We start from the raw sequence: 12,250 nt of genomic DNA on the forward strand, positions 1-12,250 counted from the left end.
GCCAACAAGAAAGGAAAATACTTAGACCTAGTATTTGTGAACGAGATGAATTATGTTAAAGAAATAATAGTTTATAATGCGAGTATTTCAGACCATAATGTCATAGAATTAACAGTCCATTCCAAAGCCAGTGAAAACAGCGATAAATAAGAAATGAAAAAGTGGGAAGGATATGGAAAAAAAAATACAATATCTACAGTAAAAATATAAATGGTCAGAAATAAATGAAGAATTAAACAAAGATTTGGGATAACCATTTTCGTAAGTGATGACATAAGGGTAAATACGGAGATATTATATAAAAATATTAGAGAAAATAGTGGATAAATATATACCAGAGAAGAAAAGTAAACATCAGTCATGCATACCAAGAGACAGAAGGATCTTGTTCCAGAAAATCAGAAAGTGGAAAAAAGGTCTTGCAAAAGAAAAAAATGCATGGAAAGTTATAGAACTAAAAGTAGATAGAAAATGCAGAAACAAAAGATTATACAATCAAAAGAAAATGAAAAACGGGACTTGGAAGAAAAAACCCTAATAAATATCAAGCCCAAACTATTATACTCATACGCGAAAAAGATGAATAAAAGAAGAATAGAAATTAGCCCTCTAAGAATTGAAGGGAGATTAACGAATGAAAAAAAAAAAAGGAAATTTGCAACATATTGGCAGAACCGAGATAAGCGAGAATTCATCCCTAGAATAGATAATGAAGATAATGATATAGAAGTAAGGGACGAAAATAGTGAACATTTAGCTGACATAGATATTAATGAAGCTGATATTTTGCAGGCTATTAATGAAATTAAAAATGGAGCTGCAGCAGGGCCTGATGGAATTCCTGCTATTTCGTTAAAGAAGTAGTTCATTCTATCGCAAAGCCACTTGCAATATTATTAAGACAAAGTGTAGATACAGGCAGATTTATGATGAGCACAAATTAGCATATATTACCCCTACTTTCAAAAGTGGACTCAAGACTAGAGGCAAGTAATTATAGGCCTGTGAGTCTAACATCACATATTATGAAAGTGCATGGAAGGGTAATGAAGAAAATATTATGAAACATTTAAAAAAATAAAAACTTAATTTGTTTAATATAGGACAACATGGTTTCGTACCCGGAAAAGTACACAAACCCAATTGTTAGTCCACCGTGAGAACATATTCAAAAATATGAAAGCGGAAATGAAACAGATGTGGTTTCTAGACTTTGCCAAAGCTTTTGACAAAGTAGACCATAATATATTAGCGAAGAAAATTAGAAAACACAATAACGTGGATAAAGTAGGAAGATGGTTAAAAGAATTTTTACACAACAGAAAACAGATAGTTATTGCAAACGGTGAGAAATCGGATGAAGCCAAGCCAAGGTAATATTCCGGTGTGCCACAAGGTACGGTGGTAGCTGCAATACTGTTTGTTATTATGATTGAAGACATAGACCGTAATATTAAGGATTCGGTAGTGAGTAGTTTTGCTGATGACACAAGAATAAGTAGAGAAATTACTTGTGATGAAGATAGGAACGCTCTACAAAGAGACCTTAACAAAGTATATGATTGGGCAGAGGTAAATAGGATGGTATTTAACTCTGATAAATTTGAATCAATAATTTATGGAGACAGAGAAGGAATGCCATATGCATATAGGGGACCTAATAATGAGACAATCACAAATAAGGAAGCAGTTAAAGACCTTGGTGTGATGATGAATAGGAACATGTTATGCAATGATCAAATAGTAATTCTTTTGGCAAAATGTAAAAGCAAAAATGGGAATGTTGTTACGGCACTTCAAAACAAGGAAAGCTGAACATATGATTATGCTTTATAAAACATATGTTCGTAGTCCACTTAAATATTGCAATATGATATGGTACCCACACTATCAAAAGGATATTGCACAAATAGAGAGTGTACAAAGGTCCTTTACAGCTAGAATAGAAGAAGTTAAGGACCTGACTACTGGGAAAGACTACAATCCTTAAAATTATATAGTCGGAGAGAAGAGAACGCTACATGATAATTAAGGCATGAAACAGATAGAAAGAATAGCAGAAAACATCATGGAACTAAAAATATCAGAAAGAGCAAGCAGAGGTAGATTAATAGTGCCCAAACTATACCAGGAAAATAAGGAAAGCACACAGGACATTAATAAACTACGCACCAGCACAAATAATGCAGAGTCTATTCACTGCGTTGCCAGCTCATCTGAGGAATATATCAGGAGTGAGTGTAGATGTGTTTAAAAATAACCTCGACAAATATCTAAACTGCATCCCAGACCATCCAAGATTGGAAGATGCAAAATATACCGGAAGATGTACTAGCAACTCTCTGGTAGACATTTTAGAGGTGCCTCACACTGAGGGAACCTGGGCAACACCCGAACGAACTGTAAGGTCTGTAAGGTAAAGTAAGGCCTCTCTCTCTCTCTCTCGTCTCTCCCGGCTCTCTCTCTCTCTCTCTCTTCGTTAGATTGACATATATGTTTGTTTTTTTATTTCTCGTCCAAATCCTTGCTCTAATCGTGAAATATTGAATGTGTCTGTGGTTTTTTTCCTCGTATATTCCAGGTCGAAATTCTCACCGATTTCAAAACGATCCTCAGATCCTTTCTTGTGCTAATCTAGGACGATTTCCGCGCTTTGAATTCGAATTTCTAAGAGAAGGTATTTTCGTTCCTTGACTATTATATAGTCACACTTCCTTTTTTCTTTTTCTTTTTTTTTTCACTCAAAGTTCGTGTTAAAAAACGATGTACTAACGCTCACAGAACTTGATATATCGCTGTGAAGTATTGTAGAAAGATGCTCTTTTGATATGATATCCGGACTGTGAATTCCTATCCATAAGATAGGAATTCAATTAGTTGAGGAACTAATGATATATATATATATATATATATATATATATATATATATATATATATATATATATATATATATATATATAACTTGTAAGATTTTCGCTCCTGGTGAGCTTAAGTTTATAATGAGGAGGACAGCGAGAAGACTGGCGATCATTTCTTCATTTTATTGACATCTACGTTTCGGGAATCCTTTCCCATCTTCAGGGCTATAAATAGAATTAATTTTACATATAAAAAAGTGCACTAACAAATAACTAATCAATTATAAGAAATATAGTTTGTCATTAAGCTAAAAGAAAAATAAAAAACTACAAAGTGACTTTAGCTAAAAGTAAATTAAAACACTGAATTTTTATTTTTCGTTTTGCTTTTGGTTTTGGGTGTGTTATTTTACTAATTATTCAGTGTTTTAATTTACTTTTAGCTTACAGTCCACTTTGTAGTTTTTATATCTCTTTGAGCTTAATGACAAACTATATTTCTTATAATTATTAGGTTATTTTAGCACACTTTTTAATATTGTATAATTAATTCTATTTATAGCCCTGAAGATGGGAAAGGATTCCCGAAACGTTATGTGTCAATAGAAGAAATGATGATCGCCAGTCTTCTCGCTGTCCTCTTCATTATACATATATATATATAATATATATATATATATATATATATATATAATATATAATATATATAATATATATATATATGTAGATATATATCTTATATATATATCCATATATATATATATATATATATATATATATATATATATATATAATACTATATATATATATATATATATATATATATATATATATATATATAGATATATAGTATATATAGATATATATATACATATATATATATATATATAGATATATATCTATATATATATATATATATATATATATATATCATATATATTATATATATATATATATAGATAGATATATATATATAACATACATATTCTATATATATATATATATATATATATATATATATATATATATATATATATATATACTATATATAGATATATATATATATATATATATATATATATATATATATCTAAAAATTTCAAAATTTCTCGTAATAACAATATATTCAGTCTCACAAAATTTTATATATAGCTGTGTTCGTTTATAGTTTAAAACGTGCAGTAATTTGTATTGCCTTGTCCATGCAATCTTTTCCTAAAATATTTGTTATTGGAATATACTTTGCCTTTAGTCCTTTAACGCCTCGTTAAACTTCACTTTTATGTGAAACCTTTTTGCAATGAACTCGTGATTTCATAGTGTCTTTGTGGAGCAAAGACACTACGACACTTCTGTCTCTCCTGTGCTTTGTGATAAATACCTGATAAAAGAAAACAACAGGAAATAGAATGCCATGCCACCGACAAAAAATAACTATTTAGGTAATTTCCAAATCACATTGAGCCTGTGGAGTACACCTTAAGTTTCTTATTAATTCGAATAAATTTATATAATTAAAATATAATAACGAATAGCATATAGAATATTTGCTTGTAAATGCAGAAAGGAAATACAGTCGTATTCCTAAAACCGTAATGCCGTTCAGTTCTCTTAACTCAGTCGTTGGAGAAGGGAAAATATATAAATGATTTGCTGTAATTTTTTTTTTATCCGAAATGTGTAAAATGTGAGTTTTACGGAGGACTAAAAGGATACCGAAATGATTAAAAATTTTATAGAAAAGATATAAGCAATGAATATTTTCAGTCTAACTTTATTTCCACGTTCGAATTCAGACACAAACGCAAACACACACGTAGGTATAAATCCTAGTTTTTTTATGCATTATTTAGGTTTCCATGCTCTCTCTCTCTCTCTCTCTCTCTCTCTCTCTCTCTCTCCATATATTTAATAATGAATACGCCTGGCCCTGTGAAAAAAAATCATACGTAAAGATTATGGGAGTCTGATGGTCATGAATAATCCAGTTTTACCAGATTTATGAATAATTCAGATATCGCTCTGTATTACTAAAATAAAGGAAAACCAGATTAGACTCTTTCACTGTTATTACGTCTTTCTGAAAGGGGCATTTATACAAATTATTCTTCTCAGATGAATGATGATAGAATTATTGAAAGCTTTTTGAAATTGCTACAATTTTATATAAGTTAATACAATCAAATTCGAGAAGCTTTTTGAGTGTTACCTCCTGCTCCTGTTATAAGTAAAAAATATTCATTATCGTTTACTTTAATCGACAAAGGCAAGGCGTGCTCGCCTACTGATCTCAGGGTCCGGGATCGTTTCCCCGCTCTGTAGACAAGGAGTCAGAGGAATTTATTTCTGGTAATAGAAATTAATTTCTCGATATAATGTGGTTCGGATCCCACAATAAGCTGTAGGTCCCGTCGCTAAGTAACTAATTGGTTCCTAGCCACGTCAAAATATCTAATCCTTCTGGCCAGCCCTGGGAGAGCTGTTAATCAGCTCAATGGTACGGTTAAACAAGGATATACTTAACCGTCAAAGCCAAGAACTCATTATGCGTCCATCTATTATTTGTAAAAGAAATCAGAAAACTATCTGAAAAAAACTGCATTATTAGCAACCAGATAATGAAAAACATACAAATATGCAAAAGCAAATAGAAAGTGCTAACGAAAAGAAAAGAAATGAGAAAAAAAAAACAATAAAACTGAGCGCAGGAGGCGGAAAGAAACAGAAGTGGCCAATCTATATACTGATCGGGTGTGTTTAGTTTCTGAAATGAGGAAATATGATAATGGTGTAGGCAATATTGCAGAAAATGGCTTCTGTCAGATACTGGAAAGATACAGTATTCTGGCAAGAAGAGAAATAGCATTCTGGCAACTAAAGAAAATAGAGTACAGTACTGCTGAAAATTCTCTTTTCCATTAGAATAGGAATTTCATCAATCTACATATATAAATTTACCCTTAAGTTGAGTAAAATTCCAAAGAAATTCAGTACATTGAAGAAACGAGCGTTCGTCCTTCCTATCCTCTGGGTAAAGCTTCTTGTCTTGAGATGGTTGTTCAGCTTCACAATGTCAAGTGTTATCCGGTCCAGAAACCCAGAAGAACACTGAGAAATACCAAAGCTGAATGACAGAGGGATGAACCCACCTCTACAAAATTATCGTTTGATACACCTGTACAAAATTCTCATTACCAGTTCGTTGAACCTGTTGACGTTATGTGTGCTAATCACCTCTGTTGTGCAAACTAGCTCCCTAGATATTGAAGCCACTCCATATCCAAACCTCATACACCTCATCTATGACCCGGACATTAAGTATTTGGGTAAGAAATAACCTTTCTTGCAAGATGCTGACAATGCCCTAACAGAGGAAAATGTTTCAAATCTACGCTATAGGGAATAACACTTATATCGTTATCTCTGTGAAAAAAAAAAAACGAATAATACCATGATTTGGGTATTTTTTGGCGAGACTAGAAAAAAATATAAATTTACAATAAATACTAATTTCTGCAAAATATCATAAGCAACATTTACATTGTGATAGTGGTAATATTGTAAAGCAAATCCACAAGTTGCGAGATCGGTTAATCAGCGAAACTTTCCTTCTGTAATCTGAGCGTTGTATTTCATATACAGCAATTACTGCTTACGGTCTTCAATATCTAGTCCCAACCCAGTTCGCTCAAGGACTGACCAATAATAGCTACAACAGACTCTCATGAACACGATCAGCAGTATTTCCAAGAGTAAAGAATAAAAGCAACAATTTTTCATCAGCTCAAGATGGCTTATGACTAAATCCATTTAAAGGAAAGCTTCTCAAGACTAACTATAAACAAGGGAAGATATATCCTACAACACAAATTATATACTGGGGAGTATCCTACGACGCAAATCTCGAATTCAATGGTCAATTACATTATGGTTGAATAATTTGGAAGGAATTAAAGATATCAAGTCGTAAAAGTCCAACTCAAATTAATAATCACTAGATTCTTGGGTAGATATTTCAAATGCAAGGAGAAGCACCCGTCATTTCAACATTGTTTCCTCAGAGCATGACATTTCCACTATGAAATAAAAGTCTACAATCAATATGTTAGTTTAAACCAACTTAAGAGGGCCCGTGATCATCAGGGATGAACATTCCCCAACTGAAACAGATGTACCATTCTTGCTTTCTGTTCATTTGAAAAAAATTCCTTGCCATCAAAGGAGGAAGGCTCTCTCTCTCTCTCTCTCTCTCTCTCTCTCTCTCTCTCTCTCTCTCTCTCTCTCTCTCTCTCGTGGCATACTAAACTTGGCCCTTTATGACCAATTTCTCTTGGTCATCACAATTCATTAGTTATCGTACTTACTAAAATGTAAGATATCGCCGATAAACTTTAATCACAAAGAAAATACGAGAAGATGTGTTCGTCAATTGATGGTCATTTACGTGCTTTCAAATTCCCTTATTGTTGTTGTTTCGTACTTGACACATTCATTAGAATGTGATGCCCTCATTCAGGTGAGGGACGCCCCTCTCGGTCCACTCTTCCATCCGGAATGGCTCACAAAGTCGGGGACTAAGCGCCTGTTCTCCGCCGCTTGATTGGAATTTCCGAAGGGGATATTCCTTGATCTTGTCTTAGTTGTCACACGTTCGTTATAGAAACGGCGTTAGAGAATGGCCTTTTTATGCTTGGAAAGCATAAAGGGAGGAAGAATTGTTGTATATAACGATGAAGGAGATCATTACGAGGCTAAAGAGCTCTCAAAGTTAAAAATTGAAGGTTGTATCATTTTTGTGTTGTATCAGGTATCTCACCATGGGAAATTTCTTACCGGTTATATTTTGAACTTCTAACTAAGCTTTTCTAGTTCCACTGAAGTCTCATAATACAAATATTGCGATTAAAAAATACGAACGCAGCAGGAATAATTATGGAATAGAAATTAGTCCTTTGTAAGCCTCTCTTATAATTACAGAAAACAAAGACTTACTTTGGAAACTTATCACAAAAAACATAACTACAAGGTCAAACCTTAAATGGTACATCGATCTATATTGTATACAAGAAATTATGAAACTTAGAAATCAGAAGAACAAGTCGAGTTATAATTGTACTCAAAGGAATGTAAAATAAATCCGAATAAATAACGCAAGTATGTTCTTTAGATTACAAATGTACTAGCCATCCGACTGAACAGCACATAGCTTACTGCAAGTCTAAAACTATTCTCACATTTAGAACATTTTCCCACTTCAACAACTTTGATCCCCATTGATTGATGGATTGATAAAGTTATATGATGTTACAACTGCCAAGGTAACTGAAGACGAATTTCATCCTTAAACATTATGATTTCCCAAGAAGATCGCCGGGAAATTCGTTGGTGATCAGTAAGGGAAGTCGACGACGTTGGGAAAGGTCATCAACTATTCGTAGGTGGGTCGTAGTAGTGTGTCTTGTTTCATAATACTATATTCACGAGTTATGGCCTCCGGAGTAGATATTCAGATAATGTATTTTCCTTCTGAATTTCTGATTTTATTTAATAATAGGTAATTATCTGTGGTGCTGGCAGTCACTTCCATTCAATATGCTTTACCTTCATCTATTTTTTCTAGGCCACGAGTTATTTCCAAGGCCAGCATTGCAGCCTTTTCCTTTATATCTCAGAAGATATGATTTAGATCGCTGGCATTTTGATCATTTGTCGGGGCATGATTTAGTAATACTTCGAGTGCAAAATTATTTCCTGAATTAAAAAAAAAACTATTAAGATTAAAATCGCCTCTATTATTCTCCCTTAATGTTGTGACTGACTTCATGACCTGAAAAGGTTTTTGAGAGAAATTATGTAGCAGTGTTCCCGTTCAAGTAAAATCACATTACTTAATGTTGTTGAATGATGTTACGAGCTTTTCAAAATATTTAAGACAGTTGAAATAAAGCTACCATTTGAATTTTTATTATTGCTGTGGTTTTTTTTTTCTTGTTATTTTTATGAAATCTAAGAAAATGTTACTTTCACTTATTCTTATCGTGTTAAATTCAAATTACGCAATGATAAAATTTGATCGAGCAATTCAGATCATCACACGTCACTGAGTATGATTTGTATATGGTAAATAATGGATTCACCTACAGGAGAGCAGTCAGCCCAATCCTAATTGCTCATTCAGCACCAACCCATATTTTATTCCACCCGAGACTAGTGAACACATCGCCGGGACAAGACAATTAATGGTGGTGAGCTGAAATGAATTTACCTTCTAGCTTCCTTCGTTAGAGCAGTCAACTTTATGAAATTTTTTTAAATGAATGGTATGTAAAATTTGTTCAATGCCTTTTTAAAAGATTTTTTTTCGTTCACGGCATTTTACCCAAAGGATCAAGATGATCTTGTGTGAGAAATCGCCAACCACAGTAGCTTATTAATTGCACAAGTTTTGTAATCCTGTGTAATTAAGTTAACTGACACACTTCCAACGGGACCGGGCTTCCTTTAGCACACTTTTGTCTGTCTCCGTCTCTCAAATATACATGCAGCCAGCTGCATGATGAATATCATACAGGTATGAATTGATATGTTAGCGAATTACATGTTATATCAGCTGCTCTTGCTTGGAGACAGGGAGCGCCATAGAGACAGCCTTCTTGAATGAAGGAATCTGATGCGTGTGCATTTTAGGCTGCTGCCTCTCCGTACTTTTGCCACACGGGCGTGAGGCGTGGTGGGTATGTACATTCGTTTGTACGTATATTCATAGGTCCCAACAATTCAAGGTCACTTGAGGGAACGACACATTCCTTTGTGATAATAGAAAGACGGTCAAGGGGACAAGCCAAGGTGTTGGGAGAACCCATCTCAAGGTATGGCACATAATTTTAAATGACTTAGAAACAGTTGCCTTTGAAAGAGAGAAGGTGTGAAGTGTATCCCATTTATTTAATATTGTTTTATAAGAAATGTAATGAATATATCTTTATTACAGATGGGCTCTATACCATGATACTAGAAACAGGATTCTCTAAACTTGACAGTTTCAATGTAGCAGTTGACATTTTGAGTCTAGGAGTGCTTACTTAGACTAAGCCAGGAGAGTGGAATGATAACTTTATAGTTTTCTTTGTGGCAGACTTGGGTTTTTTATCACTATGACTTATTAATCATTTTGTTCTATTTTATGTTCATCTCCTTTGGAAAGGGGAAATAGTGTATTTTGTGTATTTATGTGAGCTATTAGCCTAGTGACATGCTTGCAGATAGAAGGGCATCTGCTACCAATTTGTTTGTAGTTTTGTCGAAAGGGGGGGGGTGGGGGGGGGGGGTGGGGGGGGGGTGGGGGGGGGGGGGGGGGGGGGGGGGGGGGGGGGGGGGGGGTGTTTGGTTATAATGGTGGCAGCGGCTTAAGAAGCCTTTTATACATTTTATAGGCTGTAGGTACGCTAATGAAGAGACTGGTGACTAGTTAGACTTATATTTTTTTTGGTAGGAAAAGGGGTTATAATCATGTCAGAGGCAACTCAGGGTTCTTTTTGGTGATTCAATGGTTTGTTATGGTGTTCGAGCATTGGGTTACTTGGGTATCTCTCTGTCAATCTCAGTGTTAGCCGTTTAGTGATTCATGAAAACCAGCGTTTTAAAAACCGTGAGGGGAAAAAAAGTTAATTTTTTGACATATTAAAGTGTTTCGTGAGTGTGGTGAAATAGGCTCCGCATATTTGCGATGCGTATATTGAATTCGGTTTCCAGTCATCATATAAAGATATGAGTGTAATTTCATGTTTTCTTTCTTCTTTTCTCCTTTTTTATTTTTTTTATTTTTATTCTTTTTTGTTTGTGATGAATTTACTCAAAGGGTGTTTTTTCTTTGATGTCTCTCAAAATTTGATGGACATTGAGGGGTTATAGGGTTTGTAATAATATGAGCGAGGTTTTTTGGTTGTTGTGAGTCCACCCTGGAGAGAGAGAGAGAGAGAGAGAGAGAGAGAGAGGCGAGAATTTGAGTGTGTGAGTCTGAGGGACGGGAGGACTTCGTAGCTGGGTTGGATCTCTTAGCAAGCGCTTTGCACCTCTTTTTTTTATCCCCTTCCTATTTTATTTTATATTTTTCGTGGGATGCTATACTGGGCTCGGGGCACGTTTTTTTTTTTTTGTTATCCATTATTGGGAGAAATTTGTATAAATTTTTCTGGATTAGGTTTTGTGTGTATATAAATACGTTGATGTTATTGAGGTTGGGGAATGTTATAGAACACAAAAACTTCCGTAAAAGGAGGAAAATGGCGGATGCTAAGAGTACCACAATGCTGCTACACCAGTGCAAATCTTTATTGAAGGTGTGAATAGTTATTTAAGCGCAAAAACATAACAATGATATAGAGGCGTTTAGAGAGGTGAAAGCTTTGCTAGATTTCAATAAAAGTGACCTTTCACATCATTGCAGGAGTTTCCAATTTGCAAAATGTCGTACCTGAGCTGATTTGCAAGCATTTATGAAAGCAGCTTATGACTCAAAGGAACACGGAGATATGGTAAGGGACCTCAAGGGTCTTTATAAAATACGGAAGGGCACAAATAGCCTCGTAGAACATAGTTTAAAACTTTTTGACTCAGTGGCAGATTGGGTAGGAAAATTGAAAACATCTAAATGGGTTTCAGGAAGTAGTGTCTCACTTGATATTTTACATAAACTGATCCATTTTTCGATGCTCTTGTACGATGCACCGGATGCAATAGTGAATAGCTTTGATGAAAAGATTGAACCTACTTCTAACGAAGAATTACTTTTCACCCAAATTGAGAAACATATGTCTAAATGTGCCACTGTAGGGAGTACAATTCTTAATGGGACAGGCCTGAGGAATAGGGTGCAAAGAGACACAGAATTTTCTTCTTCTCCCCGTCTGTGTGCAAAGTTGAATATAACAAAGACGATCGATCAAAGGCAAACAGTAGTTGCGCTGTTTCCAACTGCAATAAACAGGGGGGCACCCAAAGAAATTGGTAAGAGCTGAAATATTGTGGAATGTGTAACAGAGTACGGATCACTATTGGCAATCTTGTCCATTTCATATATGGAGAGATACGAGGGCTCTCCTGGCAGGTCAAACCAGAGGGTAAAGGGATTGGTGAAGTTTTTGGGAGGCCGATCAACAAAAAGGGTACAGGTGATTAGTGTGTGCCATTGTGGTCTCGTGGGGGTGCCCCAGAGCCCAGGCCTATAGTTTATGGAACAGTAGGGGATGTGGATATCGCGACATTTATAGACCCAGGTGCGTCTATAAATTTAATGGACTATAATTTGTATCAATCCATGTTCTCTAATTACCCTGGTAAAAGTCAAATTGAGGAAGTGAGAAAACCTACGGATGTGTGTGGTTATTGAAAAT

Source organism: Macrobrachium nipponense, chromosome 2 (assembly GCF_015104395.2).
Source record: "Macrobrachium nipponense isolate FS-2020 chromosome 2, ASM1510439v2, whole genome shotgun sequence".
In the NCBI taxonomy this organism is placed as follows: Eukaryota; Metazoa; Arthropoda; class Malacostraca; order Decapoda; family Palaemonidae; genus Macrobrachium; species Macrobrachium nipponense.